This window comes from Marmota monax, unplaced genomic scaffold (assembly GCF_021218885.2).
Source record: "Marmota monax isolate L192 unplaced genomic scaffold, Marmota_monax_Labrador192_F-V1.1 WCK01_AAM20220418_F8-fsc00125, whole genome shotgun sequence".
In the NCBI taxonomy this organism is placed as follows: domain Eukaryota; kingdom Metazoa; phylum Chordata; class Mammalia; order Rodentia; family Sciuridae; genus Marmota; species Marmota monax.
Window position 1 is genome coordinate 12036746 of NW_026695235.1, and position 15556 is coordinate 12052301.

The 15556-nt window shown below is 59.2% G+C and overlaps 1 protein-coding gene across 2 annotated transcripts in view; it reads left to right on the forward strand.

The window, feature by feature from the left end:
- Positions 1 to 931: 931 nt before the first annotated feature.
- The window catches only part of Agpat3 (1-acylglycerol-3-phosphate O-acyltransferase 3), an 80713-nt gene continuing 66088 nt past the window's right edge, over positions 932 to 15556 (forward strand). The window contains exon 1 of one of the 2 annotated variants that reach the window (XM_046438982.2): positions 932 to 1050. The gene's annotated coding sequence lies outside the window, so the exon portion shown is untranslated. Of the gene's footprint in view, positions 1051 to 9911; positions 10041 to 15556 lie in introns of those variants that run through there. The other variant, XM_046438984.2, reaches the window with a different exon arrangement.

Genomic DNA, 15556 nt, shown 5'->3' on the forward strand with positions numbered 1-15556 from the left:
GGCAAGGCAGGGATCAGGGTTTTGAAATATTGAATTTCCGTGAACCATGCAAACCACAGCTGCTTTTCCAGGAGGAGGGGAATTGTGAGTACGACAGGTGACTCACTTTTTTCTACTCAGGTATTTTCTGAAAAAAATTGAAGAGGCTTAAAAGGAGGCTCAGCCGAACAGTACAAGCTCTAGGTGTCTTAAATCAGTTTTCTCTTGAAGCCGGTCCAAGCTCAGAAAATCCAGTGAGGACCTGGGCACTGAAGCAGGTGCCGGGTCCACTCAGTATGAAGCCGAGCAAGGGGAGGGCAGATGGCCCTGCTCCTTGGATGAGCCCTGCAGGCAGGTCCTGTCCGGGGCCCTGTGTCCCCGCGGCCCTGAAGGACTCCCTGGCAGGCTGGTAGGATCGTCCTGCCGGCCAGGTATCAGAGAAGGCAGGTGGCCGCTCCCCGGGCGCAGATGACAGTCTTGGGCCAGGAGGGGACAGTGGTCAGTGACTGCGGCTTGGGAGGGGGTGCTGTTCCGGAGGCCAGCTCTGGGGCGCCGGCCCTGGGAGTCAGGTATCGATACCATGTCGCCAGCCCGGGCCACAATAAATAAGTCAGGGAGCGGCACGTGGGTCTGGAAGGCGATCCCAGCCAGAGCTGCGCTCGCAGGACGGTCCCCGCCGCTCCTGGAGGCGACCCCGAGCGGGCGGGGCGCGGCCAACGCCCCCAGGCTCCGGCGGCGGGGAGGCCAGGAGGCCAGGAGGCCGGAGGCCGGAGGCCGGGGTCTGCGTGGCCTCGCCCGCCGCCTCGCGCCCCCCGCCTCGCGCCCCCCGCGTCCCCCGCGCCCCCCGTGTCCCCCGCCCGCCGCGCGCCGGCGGAACTGTGGCTGGTCGCGCACAGGAAGTGGCGGCGCGGCGAGGGCGGAGGGCGGCGGGCGGGGCCGCGATGGGGGCCGGGGGCGGCGGGCGCCGCACTCGCTGAGGCCCGACGCAGGGCCGGCCGGGCCCAGGCCGAGACGCAGCGGCCAGCGCGGCCGCCAGCGACCCGGACCGCGACGAGCAGGCGGCGGCTGCAGGTGAGCGGCGGCCCCCGCCCGGGGTCGACCCCGCCGCCCGAGGTCGGGCGTCCCGGCCTGCGCCGCTGCGGGCCCGAGAGAACGGGGCGGCGGGTCCCCGCGGTCCCGGGCCTCCGGGCCTCCCGGGCAGCCTGTCCCGCTCGAGGCCCGGCCTCCTCCCGGCCGCCCGCCTCGAGCCCAGGGGCCTCGGCCCGGGAAGGGGCGCCCCGAGAGGGGCCGGCGGCCGGCCAGGGGGGCGACGCGAGCTCCGGCGGGGCCTCGGGCCCCCTCTCCCGCGGGACCGCGCTCGGGACCCTCGGGGCTCCAAGGGGGACGCCACGCGCGCGCCCCCTGCCTGATTTCGGGGCGCGGGATCCGGGACCCCGCAGGGCGCCCCGGCCCAGCCGCAGGCTGTGGGCTAGTTTCACTTTTTGCTGGCTCAGGCCGAGAGGGAGGGCTGCAGGTGGGACCGCCAGGCAGATGACGCGTGCCCAGGGTTCCGATTTGACTTTGGCGTGGAGACCAAAGGCTGGCCGTGAGCCTCCACCGGTCCAGTCAGGTGATGGGGTCAGTCGATAGCCAGAGAGCCTTTTGGGAGGAAAACACCTCCATCCCAGGGCCACCCAAAGGCCCTTGGAGCAGTGGACCCAGGGTACCTAGGAAAGGAGAATTACTGGCAGCTAGGCTGCAGTGGGGAAAATGTACTGGTTTTTTTTTTTTTTTTTTTTGAACTTTGAGAGAAGTTTAGTGAAATAGAGAAAATGATTCTTACCAGTGGCCTCTCTGAAAAAAAAATTTAAATCCAGTATTTAAAGTCTTGTCCAAGAGAATAATGCAGCAATTGGGTTATTTTCCTGAGTATATTAAGGTCTTATGAGAGAGAACCGTGTGCAGTGCTGTCCCAGGCAGAATGGGATAAGGGCCACCATGTTAAAAATGAAAACCATCCCAGAGAGCCAGGATACAGGGGTCCCTCTGGCTGGCCAGGTGCTGGCGGGGAAGGCCATGGGACCCATGCTGTTGAAACTAAAAGGCAGTCTCCTTTTTAAACTGCTGCTCATTTAGGGATTGCTGATCCATGTTTCCCCAGTTTGCAAGCCTGGGAGGGGTCTTGTGGGGTCTGAAGGTCGGCTTTGATCCTTTCCTTATTGCCACCCACCCCAGTTTAGGAGTCAGTCCTGCCTCACCCTGTATCCACTTTCCCTGCTCTCAGGAAGCGCCTTGATTACATTGTTTCTGAACACTGCTACTTGGCATGATGGGAACAGAGCCTCTTCTGGCCTTGGGAGAGGCTTCAAGGAGTGATTCCCCCTGCGGCCGGCTGTCCCGCTGACTGTGTGGCCACCTGGGCTCATCTGCAGCCTGTCCACCGCAGGAGGTCTCCATCTTGGCCGTACCTGAGAAGTGTGTCACATCTGGTTAAAGACAGCCAGGTGATGAAGGCCGACATGCTGTGGGGACTCTGGCAGTGCAGCCTTGCCCCAGACTGGCCCCTACCAGAAGCCCCCATTGGCAAGGATGTACCCTGTGCTGACTATGTCAGGTCTATGTGCCAGGGCTGGGGCGGCCAGTGGGAAATGTCAGTTTTATTTTTGATAAGTGACCTGTTCAGTCGCAGTCGTGTCTGCTTCCCGCGCTGTCACCGCACGTGCTGACACGCAGGTGCCTGCCCTCCACGTGTGCTGTGGCTGGCACTGGGGGGTGCCAGACAGTGGTCTGAAGAAAGAGAGGGTCAGTTACTTGCCCACCATCATGTCATAGATGGGCACAGCCAGAATTTGAAGATCCTGGGGACTCCCAGTCCTCAGACCCACCAAACTTCATCTCTCATGGAATTGGAGGTGGAGGAGATATTGAGGTCTATTTGTAAACAGGGGAAGCGAGGTGTTGGAGAAGAGCCAAAGTCGCTGGCTTTTTGGAGCAGAGAGGAGAAGGACAGTCACTGGCTCAGTCCCATGTGGTCCTTTCCTAGGCTCCTGGCCTTGCTCACCTCCCACTGTACTGCCCAGGGGTGCAGCCCTTGGGGCCACGTGTCCACCCTAGTCACCACCAAGTCCACCTCTGGCCAAGGCTCAGCCTCTCCTCCCCACACTCCTCTTCCTCCCTTGGCCTGTCAGAATCTCTGTCTTGATTTTCCTGTCACAAGTTGGGCAGGCTGGTATTTAAAGAGCCAAGCGCTGGCCACATCTGTTTCCTCTGTGCTGACTTGTGTGACGCGGGATCCCCACAACTTAGTCCACCCATCGTCTGCGTGTGTGCCCGTTCGGTTGGACTGAATTTTATGAAACAAAACAATTGCTCAGAAATTTTGTGGGGTTTGCTTTGGGTTAACCAGAGTTTGGGGTTTACATGAGCTGTTCTAGGTCATAAAGCAAAGCGACCGTGACAGTCTGTTATTCCTAAAGCCACTTCATGGTGTTGAGGATCATTCTGAACTACTAATTTCAAAATGCTGCACTTGGTAACCATTCTCGTGGGTCACCTCCAGACAGTCTCCCCTGGTGATTTAGAAGAATCTGCCATGTTCTGATTATCTTTGCAAAACAAGGTATGGAGTTCACACTGATGACACAGGTTGGGTCTGGCTCAGTTGTGAGGACAGAGAGTCAGGTTGATGGTGATGAGAGGGCAGTGGGCACTGTGCCCCATTGCCACACTGCCCGTGTTGTGTGGAAGGGCTGCAGAAAGGGCACGTGCAGTGGCAAGCAGGGGCAGCTCGAGGGCCACGGGGAGGTGGTGGCAGGCTCCCGCTGGAGAACTTGTGTCACCTGGGGCCAGGAGCTGGAGCCAGTGCCCCTGTGCCAGCTGCGTGCATCAGTGATGGAGACTGTCCCTGTTGCTTTAAAAGTGGGTGGGGAGCGAAACCCATGATAAACGGCCACGTCCAGCCACAGCTCCAGGCAGGACAGTTCTGGGCTCTTCCTCGCAACATTTTGTAAGTGTTTGCTGATATCAAATCTGCCCCTGCTTGATAGCTTGCTCTGTTTATTGTTCTGGGGGGGCGCCAGGGTTGCACCGCTGCGAGCTGCTTTACGTGCCTGTTAGTTTCAGTCTCAAGCCCGCAAGGAGAGTGGTGCTGCCCCGGGTCCTGATGAAGAGACTGAGGTGGGGAGGCCTGGGCAGCGTTGCCCAGTCTGATGGATCTGGACTTCAGAGGTTGTTTTTCTACCCACCTCCCATGATGCTCCGAAAACTCAATATATGAAAACCCACTTTTCTAAACCAAGGAACTAAGTGATTGGCTCGATACCTATATTGGTCTTAAGATTTTTCACTTGTAGGAGGCTGTGCTTGCCAGACAGCGGCTCAGAAATTCCATCCAAAACAAGAGAACGGCCATGTGCTGAGTGTGATGCTGGATGGGGGGCGGGGGGGCAGCCCGTCGGTGCGCACAACTCGGGGCAGGCTGAACGCGGAGCGCAGGGGCTGAAGAGCTGCTGGTGACTTTTTTGGCAGGGGGGGTGGCTGGGGACTGAACCCCGGGCCCCACCCTTGCTGGGCAAGTTCACACCACTGCGCTTCACCCCAGCCTTTTGAATTTTGAGACAGGGTCTTGCTAAGTTGCCAGGTTGTCCTGAATGCGAGGCCTCCTGTCTCGGTGTGCAGCGTGGTGGGGTCGACAGGCCTGCCCCATGGTGCTGGGCCGTGAGCTGATGCTCAGGGCGGGCTTCCCAAGGACTGATTTCTGATTCTAGCTGCTGTCTTGGTGTGACTGGAGTCGCCGAGTGAAAAGAGTGTCCGTCCTTCTTCCTAGGGAGGTGCACAGACGCTGTTCTTGCAGAGAAGTTTGCAGTGGGTGTACTTTGAGTCTGGTCTGGTAGTGGTGATTTTTGCCAGAGGAGACAGAAATCAGATTGTGAAGGGAAGACCACTCAGTTGGGTTGTGTGGGGAGCAGGTGCCCGGGTGAAGCTCAGCCTGTGAGAGAGGTTTGCTGGGGTAGCTCCGGAGCCTGGAGGGAGGGGCAGGAGCGGCGGTGGAGGAGGCTGGAGGGCGGTGGCTCTAGAGCAGCTCTGAGGAAGGGCCGGCCAGCGCAGGACAGAGCCCCTCACCTCCCTCAGGATGCTCCGTGTGCGTGCCCCGTAGAGTTGCCCCTATGGTGCGGCCTGAGCGTGCCCCTGCAGAGGTCCCAGGGTGCTGCAGTGAGCTCTTAGCTCCCCTGGGGTCACTCTCCCTGCCCCCTTGCAGCAGCTCTGTGGCCGAGAGCAGGAAAGCCCCTGGCTCTGGGTGACGGACTTGAGTAACTTTGATAATCCACAAGATGGAAACACACAAGCTCATGTGTGAACCATAAGTGATGGGCAGTATTTTGGTTCAGCTTTAGAAGTAGCCTGGGGCTTCAGCAGGCCCTCTGAACCCCCGCTGGGTGGCTTTGCTGGGACCAGCAGGCAGCTGGCATGTGGGGATGCTTGCCAGGTAGGAGCAGTGCTGCCCGGCAGACCCTGGAGACCAGAGCGCACTTTCCAGCAGAGGGCGCTGCCTTCTGATTCCCACGACGGGGGCAGGTGTGCTGTGGCTCACTTGGGTCTTGCTCCAGGCTGGTGGTTTCATTTTCCTGGAACCCCATCGTACCTTTTAATTTCTTTCTGTGAGTTTTATTGAGTTATTGGTTACAGAGCGTTTCTTTTTGATGAACAAAGTTACATAAACATTGCAGAGACAGCTGCTGACAGGGACCAGGCAGGAAGGTCAGGGAAGGGCGGTGGGCAACGGCAAACAGGGCGTGTGGCCCAGGCTGCCTCCAAGGGCCTGGCTTGCCTGACCACCACCACTGACCTCAGACACATGTGGCCTGGCAGAACCAGGACCAGATTCACCATGTCAGTGTTCTTCCAAAAGAAGTCAGAAATCTGGATTTTCCTGCAAGTTGTTCATTTTTAACACCGCACATGCAAAACTAACAATGTTGCTGTCGGATTCAGCCCCAGGCCACTGTCTTTGCAACTTCCTGTTTGTAGTATTTGTTTATTTCTTGAAATGAATAGCTGAGCTAATTAAATGAGGACAAAATGGGCACTTCCAAAACACATGCAAGGGAAACAGGAAATTAATAGCAAAACTAAACATTTTATGTGTATGTGAAAGCCGAGAGTTGTCCACCCTGCCTCAGGCATGGCTGCTGGGCACAGGCCAGGGCTCCTGTGATGGTCTGAGAAGTGGGCAGGAAGTGGGCAGAAGCTGGGGAGCCCGGTGGATGCCACATCACTCAGGGGACTTGGTGAGAATTCCGTGTGGAGGTCAGGTCTGTAAAGGGACATCCCCAGCGCAGCGTAGGTCACTGGAGGCCTGTCTCCTGGTGCACACGTGAAGAGTCCTCCAGCGGCCAGTGCTCTGGCCTCGAGGTGGCTTCCAAGAGTGACTGTGCTGGATCCTGCACCAGCGTACACTCTGGGTGGCCACGCTGGGCTCCTTCCTGCAGACAGGGCGGTCAGAGTGCTGTCTGCTGGCCTTGGCCGCCCTCCCTGCTCAGGAGCTGGGAGTCCCTGTGTTCGCCGGCCTCCGTGTTTTCTCTGTGGCCGTGTGCTCACGTCCATTCCCTGCTCGGCGTCCTTCTCAGCTGGCCTCTGTGCTGTGCACCCTCTCGACTCGGCTCCCCTGGGCTCCTTTCCCGGGCAGGCCTTCCGCTTGCTTAGTCTTGTTTTTACAACTTATTCACCTCTTTTTTGGGGCATTGCCTCCCTGTGCTGCTTAAGAAGGTCCTTCTGAGCCCAGGCACACGTGCGTTCTCGTTCTCTTGTGAACTGTGAGGTTCCTTGGCAGTCCCTGGACCCTCGGTCCCTGCAGAGTGACTGTGTCTTGGCAGCTGGGTCCTGTGAGCCCGCGATGCTCCGCCTGCCGCCCTGTCCCTGTGTTCCCAGCTGCACTCGTGAGTTTTGTTGCTTTTGTAAATCGTGTTTTTGAGATGCCTGGCTCCTCGAGGTGCTGCAGAGGGATGCAGTTGACTCTGGGGTACTGATCCAACCGCCAGTGACCCGACCGTTGCTGATGGTTCCTTTGTGTGTTTTGGAACCTTCTGTGTCGAGATCCACAGCCTCTGGGAATGGCTGAGGTCTGTTTCCTCCGGGGGCTTCAGCAGCCTCCTTTCTGCTTTGCTGCCTGGGCGGAGCGCAGTGGGGCACCCCCATCTCGTCCTGACCTAGAGAGTGTCCCAGGCTCCCCTTCTGGGGTCGGTACAAACACAGTGGCTGCCTGGTTCTGACCCGTTGCTCCTCCTCAGAACATGGAAAGTGCGAATAAACTGCCGCAAAACACGAAGGTACGAAGGTGAGAGGCTTCCCCTCACCAGGTGCCTCAGGAGGTGCCAGCCCAGGGAGGTCACGTGGCTGAGCGCTGGCCACACTGTGGGCAGTGGAATGCTGGTGCAGGTGTGGTATGGCTGTCACACCTGTGCAGCCACCGTGGGGGCCTCAGACTGCAGGGCGGCTGTGTCCCACAGAGGTGTGCGCCTCTCAGGAGCCAGGTGCTGAAGTGCCTGCGGTAGGTTTATTATTACAGCAACCCAAATGCCTGTTTTCAAATGAAATGAGAGAACAGCTCTGGTACCCAGTAATCCACTGCCTGTGGTCAGTGGTGGCCCAAAGATATTAAATAGCCCAGAATGAACACTTCCTAAGTTTGAAGTGTCACCCCATTCTGCGTGCCTAGTGAACTCTGACCCCTCCCTGCCCCATCCTACATGGGACGAGAAGCACCCCTTTCTCTAGCCTGCCCCCACTGTGCGCTGCCTGCTGGCGAGATGCTCAGTAATCCTCCTGGTTACCAGATCCACTGTCTGGGTATCAGCACTGTGATCAAGTGACCCCCAGTGACCTGATGGTGGCCCTGAAGTTAAAAAGTGGACACATTAAGGAGGTGCTGGGCATAAACACAGAAGGACAGGTGGACTCCGGCGAGACGGGGCGATGCTGCAGGACCTCAGGAAGCCCGCATCTGCAGCAGGGCAGCACTCCTCACAGACACCCGGGCAACGTCCCGAGGATGAGGGGCACCACCATATTCACGCGGGGGAGAAGCAGCCCCGGTCCTGCTGGTCACTCTCCCGAGGATGGTGGCCAGCCATGGGAAGCCCAGAGTGCGCCATTATGTCCATGTGAGGTGCCAGCAGGGCGCATGGGGCACGGGCACCCCTGGGGCACTCCAGCGCTCCTCCTGGTGCTGGTGCACCTGAGGTCTGGGCACCTTCAGCACTTGGGGGAAGTGAGATCAGGAGAGTCGCAGGAGGCGGGCGGCGGGGTCCAGAACATACCAGGGGAAGCCAGCTGTGCCTGAGCAGGGGCTCAGAACAGCGGCACCTACGGCCAGCAGGTCACGGCCATGTCTCAGGCGACGCCGGTGCTGGTGCCACACCACTTCTGCTGAGAGTATTGCTGGCTTGGCCGCCCTCAGGCGGAGGGAGGAGGTGACAAGGCTGTCCCCTGGCCGTGGGCTTCTCTGGAGTCCTGGTTTGTTGGCACATGGACTGCGGTTCCTACCTTTCTGCCCTCCCTCTGTAAGCGACAGGCAGTCCCCCCCATTCCTGGAGCTTTGGCCCCCTCCCCTTTCTTGTCAGACGGCGCGTACTTGTTCCGTCGTTGTCAGAAGGGACCACCTAGGCCCTCCGTTCTCCCTGTGTCTGCTTTTGTGTTATTTCTTCCTCCCTGGGGTTTATCCAGGGTGCTCTTCCAAGGCTGTTTTGGGGTGGAAGCTCAGCTTTGTGATGTTCTCCGGGCTTACTTCCTTGGCGCGGGTTCCCTGGAGAGACCCGGGGCTGTGCCGTCCTGCTGTGCGGGGCTGGGCACCTGAGCTCGGGGTTTTCATTGTTCAGTTCTGAGGGCTGAAGAGTTTGCCTGACTCTCCCCGACCCCCGAGTTTCGCAGCGGGTGCTGTTGTGCCCTAAGTGCGGGGCCGTAGGTCAGTGCTTATTCCTGGCTTGGGCTCAGAAGCCTCCCGGGCAGGGCCGTGTGGGGCTGGCTCTGGTTTCTCCCAGGGCTCCACGTGGGCTGTGTCGCCCTGGGCCCCGGCCTGGGCTCTGGCCGAGGGCTGCACCCTGCGTCCTCCCACGTCTGCCACAGGTGCCACTCTGCCGCGTGCTCCTGAGCTCCCCGGGGTGCGAGCGTGGCCCTCCGACCGCGACGTCCCCGCCGTCATGCCCCCAGGCCTCTGACACACCGTCCATCCGTCCTCTGGTCTTTTCTCTGCTGCCTTCTGGGTTATTTGTTTAGCTTTGTCTCATCTATTTAATCAGTTTTTAAAAGCAATTTATTTCAGTGGTTATATTTTTCATTTCTAAAAGTTCTCTGGTGCTATTTAATAATAATACAAGTGGAATGACAGAATCTGAGCTTCTTTCTTTCTCTTGCTGGGGTGGGGATGGAACCCGCGGCCTCGTGTGTGCCAAGCAAGGGAGCAAGTGCTCTACCCCTGTGCTTCCTCTGGCCTCCACCCTTTATGCTGCTGCCCGTCGCTCAGCCTCGTCCACGTGCCTGTGGTCCTGGGTTTTGGGCAGCTTCAGGTCAGGAGTGGGACTGATGTGAAATCACTTCAGGTTAATTTCCTGCACTCAGAGGGGACCTGTGAAGATGTCACTCACTAGGAAGGAAAAGACCCCAACAGAATTCCGAGTCTAGAGGTTGCTGGTGGTGGGCGTGAAGCTCTCCGAGTCCAGGTGGATGAGCAGGACAGGACAGGGGAAGGGACAGTGGCCTTGAGTGGCAGGATGCTGGGGAACCTTGTCCTGGTGGGCAGCTGCTTCGCAGAGGCAGAGGGCAAGGTCCGGGGCCTTCCACTGGGCCTTCCACTGGAGCACCTCGCATCCGTCATCACCCGGACTTTGAACCAATCTGGGACACACTTTCAAAACTGAAGCCCTGGTGTCCTGAACTTCCCTGTCACTGTCCGACTGCAGATGGAGAAGGGGCCATCACTATCCTGTCTGGCAGCTGAAGAACCACCACAGGGCACTGTGCGTGGGACCCCCAGCGATGCCCGGGAGCGTGGCGTTTAGAGGGTGACTTCTGAAGGAGGCTGACTGATGGTGAGCCAGGAGCGTGGTTTATAAAAGGTGGAGCCTCTCAGCCCAGCAGACTTTGAAAGCAGGAATTAAGTGTAAAGGGAAGGCTGCCGGCCCGGCGCCTCTCCTGGGCTGTGCCCCCAGACCCACTTCTCCCATCTTCGTGTCTCCATGGCCGTCTGACCCCTCCTCCATCCACAGCCCTGGCCCGGCTTCACCCCTCACCTGCAGCACCCAGGGGTGCCCATCAAGTCCCCTGTGCTGTACACGAGGCCACAACTCAGAGGTCCAGACGTTGGGAGCTCCATGTGGCTCCTCTTCACGCTCCCTGCTCCCCACCTCCAGCCTTCAGACTTCTCCACCAGGCGCTCTCTGCCCTGGGCCCGCCTCTTCCCTGGGCCTCCTCTGACAGCCTTCCTGTCTTCCCAGCCAGTCCCCCTTCCGGAGTCTGAGTCAGGTGTGCACACACGCAGGCTGCACCACGGTGGGCGCGGTGTCTCTGCACCTGAGTCAGGTGTGCGCACACGCAGGCTGCACCACGGTGGGCGCGGTGTCTCTGCACCTGAGTCAGGTGTGCACACACGCAGGCTGAACCACAGCACTCGCGCCGTCTCCGCGGTCCACTTGGTTTTCTTGTTGCTTTTTCTAGCGCTGGGGATTGGACTTGGGGCACAAGCACACTAGACAAGTGCTCTCCACCGAGCTGCGCCTGGCCTCTGCAGCCCACTTCTTCCAGTGATCCTGCTGACCTTCCCTACTGCCCTTGTCCCTGGGTAGGACTAGGGGGCTGTGCTTGGCCCTGTGGCATGGATGTGGGGGTACGGCACCCATGGTGAGCACTGGAGCTGTTCCCACCTCCCCGGCTTCAGCGGGTAGGAACCCTTGCATGGCTCTCCTGGGGTTAACAGGCAGGCTGTGGAGACAGAGTCCACATTTTGGACTCTAGATTCAAGTTGCCAGCTGTCAGGGCACACCTGTTCCACTCACCGGGGGCTTTTGGAGAACGGCGGGGACGCAGGTGCTCGACAGACTGACATTCCCACTCGTTTCCTGGGCCTGAAAGCCAGTAAGCTGATCTCGCACGGCCATGGCTCCCATCACGAACCCGCAGTCGCCTCGCTGGTGCTGTTCCCGATGTGTGAAGTTGGCCACTGAGGACGGGTGGCAGGTCACTGGTCAGCTGTGCTGCACACAGGCCTGGTCTCCCCTTGGGCTCGAGGCTGGATCTGGGTAGTGCTCAATGGAGCCTCAGTTCCAGCTCCGTGCTCCCCGGCAGCGTCAGCGTTGGAGGGAGCCCGTGTGGGCCAGGCCTGCCATGTGAGCCCTGACTGGGCTGCCGGGGACCTGGCCACAAGTACCTCACCGAGAAAGGACCCAGGGCCACAGTGCCCTCGCTGTCTGGCTCTCCTGTGGAAACTGGTCTTGAACATGAGGATCCCGTCCTTGTCCCCAGTGTTGAAGAGCAAACATCTGAGAATCACTGAGACAAGGAAACAGGTTTTGCTTAAAGGGGAGAGGGCGTCCAGAGCTGGGAGTGGGGTGTCCTGCCCCCTTCATAGATTTCATCTCTACGTGACCAGAGGGCAGGAAGACAGCCTTCCAGGGGGTGATTGCTTGTAGTGGGAAGGGATCCTTCCCCTCAGTGGAGGCTGTTAGCAACCAGGTGGTGGGGACGTGCCGTCTACCCATTTCCTGGTCTTGGACAGTCAGCTACCTGTCCTTTGCCCTTCTCACTGTCTCCTTCCTCCTCCGGGTGGCTCTCCCAGGGTGGCCTCGTCAGCCCCTGTCCTGTTCCTGTCCTTGTTCCTGGGCTGTAGGGCTGCGTGACCCCTGAGCAAGGACTCATCCTGTTTCCCGGGTGTGCCGGGGAGGTCAGGGGAGCTTGGAGGGGTGGTGGCTCCTCCTCCCTCACCGTGGTCTCCACAGACCTGCTGTTGGTCTCTGTTGGCCAGGAGAACACCACCCCTGTGCTGGCTCAGGGCTCCTGGGCCCGAGTCCTCCCATGCCCGGCAGGCTGAGGGCAGCCTCCAAGCCACCCAGTGGGGCAGAGAGACGCGGCCACTGCCAAGCCTCGCGAGCTCCTCGTCCACCTGCCTGCCCTCTCTGGGCTGCTTTCTGGAGAGCAGAGACAAGGGCGTTTGCGGGGCATGCTGGCTGATGCTGTGAGTCCCTCGAGACATTTTGGAGTCTGGCTTCATGGGCAGGCATTGCCACAGCTCAGAGCAGGGGAATTCCCGTCCTCAGGGAATGCGGGTGAGGATGGGTGGCGCGGACGCCTGGAGCCTTGCGAAAATATGCCAGACACCTGTAACGCCTTGATGGTGGCGCAGGTTTCAGAGACCTGGCCCATCATTCCCTCTCCTGCATCTACCCGAGCAACGATGCCCCGTGGCCTCCTGGGCTGGCAGTCAGTGGGCAGGGACGGCGAGGCGACCTGGATTCCCATCAGCTGGACACTGCCTGGAACGGGGGCCGGATGGAGTGGAGTGCACTGTCTGCCCAGCCTGGTGGTCTTCCTGACACGGGAAGGGGAGAGAGGATAAAAATAACTTTAGAAAGAAAAGAAACTTGGAAAGGAAATGATGATCACTAACTGTTCTCACTTTTCATCCATTACTTACTTATTCCAGAAAGGAATCCATTTCTTCCAGATTTTCTGGAAGAGAAAAAAAATGAGAAGTATTTAATACTGTCATATTTTTATCGTGCACCTTGTGGTTTTGTGGTATTTTGGGGAATGGCTTGTCTTCTCTTTTTAGTTAAGAAATACTGTAATATGTGAAAATACATAAAGTATGGGACCCCTGTGCCTCCCATCTAGTGGAGGAATGGCCATGTGGATACGTTGGACCGAAACCTTGTGGAATTCTTCCCACGTCAGTGGCTGGGGGAGGCGCCCACTGTCCCTGCACACAAGCTGAGCCACAGGGCTCTTGAGCCACTGGAGAAGAGGCTGGTGGGAGCTGAGGGCACTCAGGGTGCCACCACACCTGGCACTTTTTTTTTTCCTTTTTTACGTGGGAGGGAACCTAGGGCCTCATGCCTGCTAAGCGTGCGCTAAGCGTGCACCGAGCGTGGTAAAGAGCAGACGTCACTCCCTGTATTTCTGAATTTCTTAGCACAGGAACGTAAGAGGTGCACGCCTGTAGTCCCCAGACACTGGGGAGGCTGAGGCAGGAGGATCGCAAGTTCAAGGCCAGCCTCAGTAACTTAGCAAGACCTGTCTCAAAGTAAAAAAGGCTGGGGACATGGCTCAGTGGTCGAGTGCCCCAGTGGGGAGGTACGAGCACAAAAATCGCTACTGGTTGTGTAGCTGTGACACCACAGGCATTGTGTCTTCTTCCCTCCTGGCTGGGATGCCAGCCTGGCCAGGGGACATGTGCGCACATGTCCCTGGGCCACCTTGGAGGCTGACCAGGCCATGTATTTGCTCTCTGGAGGGCCCTGATGGCCTTGACCTCCTTGTCTACCCAGGGAGGGGAGCAAGTGGCCCCAGCTCCAGGGGCCCAGGTCCCATGTCCCCCTCCCTCTTGCAGCTCTGGGACGTTGGGGACGCTTTCCCAGGCCAACCCCTCCCGGCCAACCCCCGGCAAGTCTTAAAAGCAGGAGCTCCATGTAACTGAGCCAGGGCATCCCGTCAGACCACGTGGCCTCCGGGATGTGGGCCGCTGGAGCCGGGTTTTCCCCTTGTTATTCAGCGCAGCTTGTTTGGAGAGTCCTAAATAGGCCTAGGGCTGAGGGCCAGGTCACATGTCCAGCCCCCGCTTCCCGCCCCCTTCACCCCTGCTCCCCCACCCGGCCTCCCCCTCCCTCCCGCCCTTTCCCACCCTCCCCCTCCCTCCCTCTGGCTCCATATTCTGGAGGTGTAGGGCTACAGGGGTTGGGTAATGCCTCCTTCAACCAGCAAACCAGGCTGCAGTCCCTCTGCTGAGTTGGGCTGAGGGCTGCTCGGCCCGCTCGTGGGTGAAGAGGACAACGGGAGCAGCCTTGGGTGCCCTCTTTCCTGGGCGCTCCTGACCCTGTTTCTGCTCAGGGTGGCCCTTTGCGTCTGAGGGAGCCCTGGCAGCATCTGCCCTGCCTGGGGCTGGCTGACCTGGCTCACTGCTCAGGTCCCAGTGCCCACTAGCCTGGAGGTCTGAGGCACTCACCGAGTGGCAGGGTTTTGCCATCCGTCCTTGGTGAGAGGACCGTCAGCATCCCAAAGCTAATATTTGGTGATTGTGGTACAACTTCTGTCTCTGTCTCTGCCCTCTGACTTCCTCTGGACTCCCTGGAATCACTCAGCATCGACCATCGCATCTCATTGTCCCTTCAGATGGTAACGTTCACCCCACAGGTTTGAAGTGAAGGCTCGGGGAGTCTTCCTCTTGGCTGGGGTGTGGCGTATTAACCGTCCTTACAGAGGAGGTTGCCGACCTTGTTCCAGGAGGGCCCCGGAGACCACAGTGGCCAGGTGCCACATGCGCCTTGGTGACAGTCTGGCTGGAAACCCAGCTGTGTCCTGTTTCTGGACACGTGGGGTGTGCGGTGTAGACGGGCTGTTCAGTGGATTCCGGGCCTGGTTGCTGAATTCATCAGTGTGGTAACTGCTCTGGTTACGGAGGATGCCGCACCCTGAGGAGAGACCCTCGGGGTACTTAGGTGTGAAGCACTGTGGGGTCTGAGCAGCCCTGTGGCCAGGAACGGGGAGGTGTGAGGAGGAGCCAGGAGCCAGCCTGGTGCCTGCCGAGTCTCGGCGGCTCGGGGTCAGGGAGCCAAGACCTGGTGGAGCCAGAGCGGTGTGAAGTGATCGCGAGAGGCTGGAGTTAGTGGAGGGAAATAAAGGACAGGAGGGGGTTCTTGGAAAGGAGCCCCGGGGAGCAGAGGGGCTGCTCCATTCCCAGCCCTCGGAGAGCTCCTGGCCTTGGCCCAGGCTGGGGTGCAGTGTCGCTGCAGCTAGCAGAGAGCCTCTCGGCTCCCCCAATCAGCACCTGGCCTGAGCTGCAGGCTGCTGGGCCTCAGCCTTACAGATCTGACGGCGAGACGGAAGGGGTCAGGCCGACTCAGCCACAGCCTTTCCAGGACCAAGCCCGGTGACAGCTGAAGGCCTGCCACCATGTCCAGCGTCCAGTTCTCAGTGACCGCAGCTACCATAGGAGAACTGTCAGTCATCCAGATGGGAGTCAGCAGATGAGGGGTTCAGGGCTGTGGGTGGATGTTCCCTGAGTTCAGCGACAGGCCAGCTGAGCCGTGAAGAGGAGGCGCAGTAAGTGGAGAGGAGAGCAACGGCGCATTCAGTCGATGTTGCCGGAGATGAGGTGGCGAGCCTGAGGACACAACACCGTGACGTGGGGCAGAGAGAAGAAAGAAAAGGGGGCCCTGGAGCAGCCTCATCTGGTGGAACAAGGGGCACGTGGTAGGAAGCACTGGAAGAAATGCAGCTGTTCTTCCAATTGGATGAAAACTCATGTCCAAGAAGCCAGCGCCTCCCGAGCCGAGGAAACAGAAAACCACAGCAGCGCACGTCACGCACGTCACAGGGCTGGTGCTCAAAGCCCAGT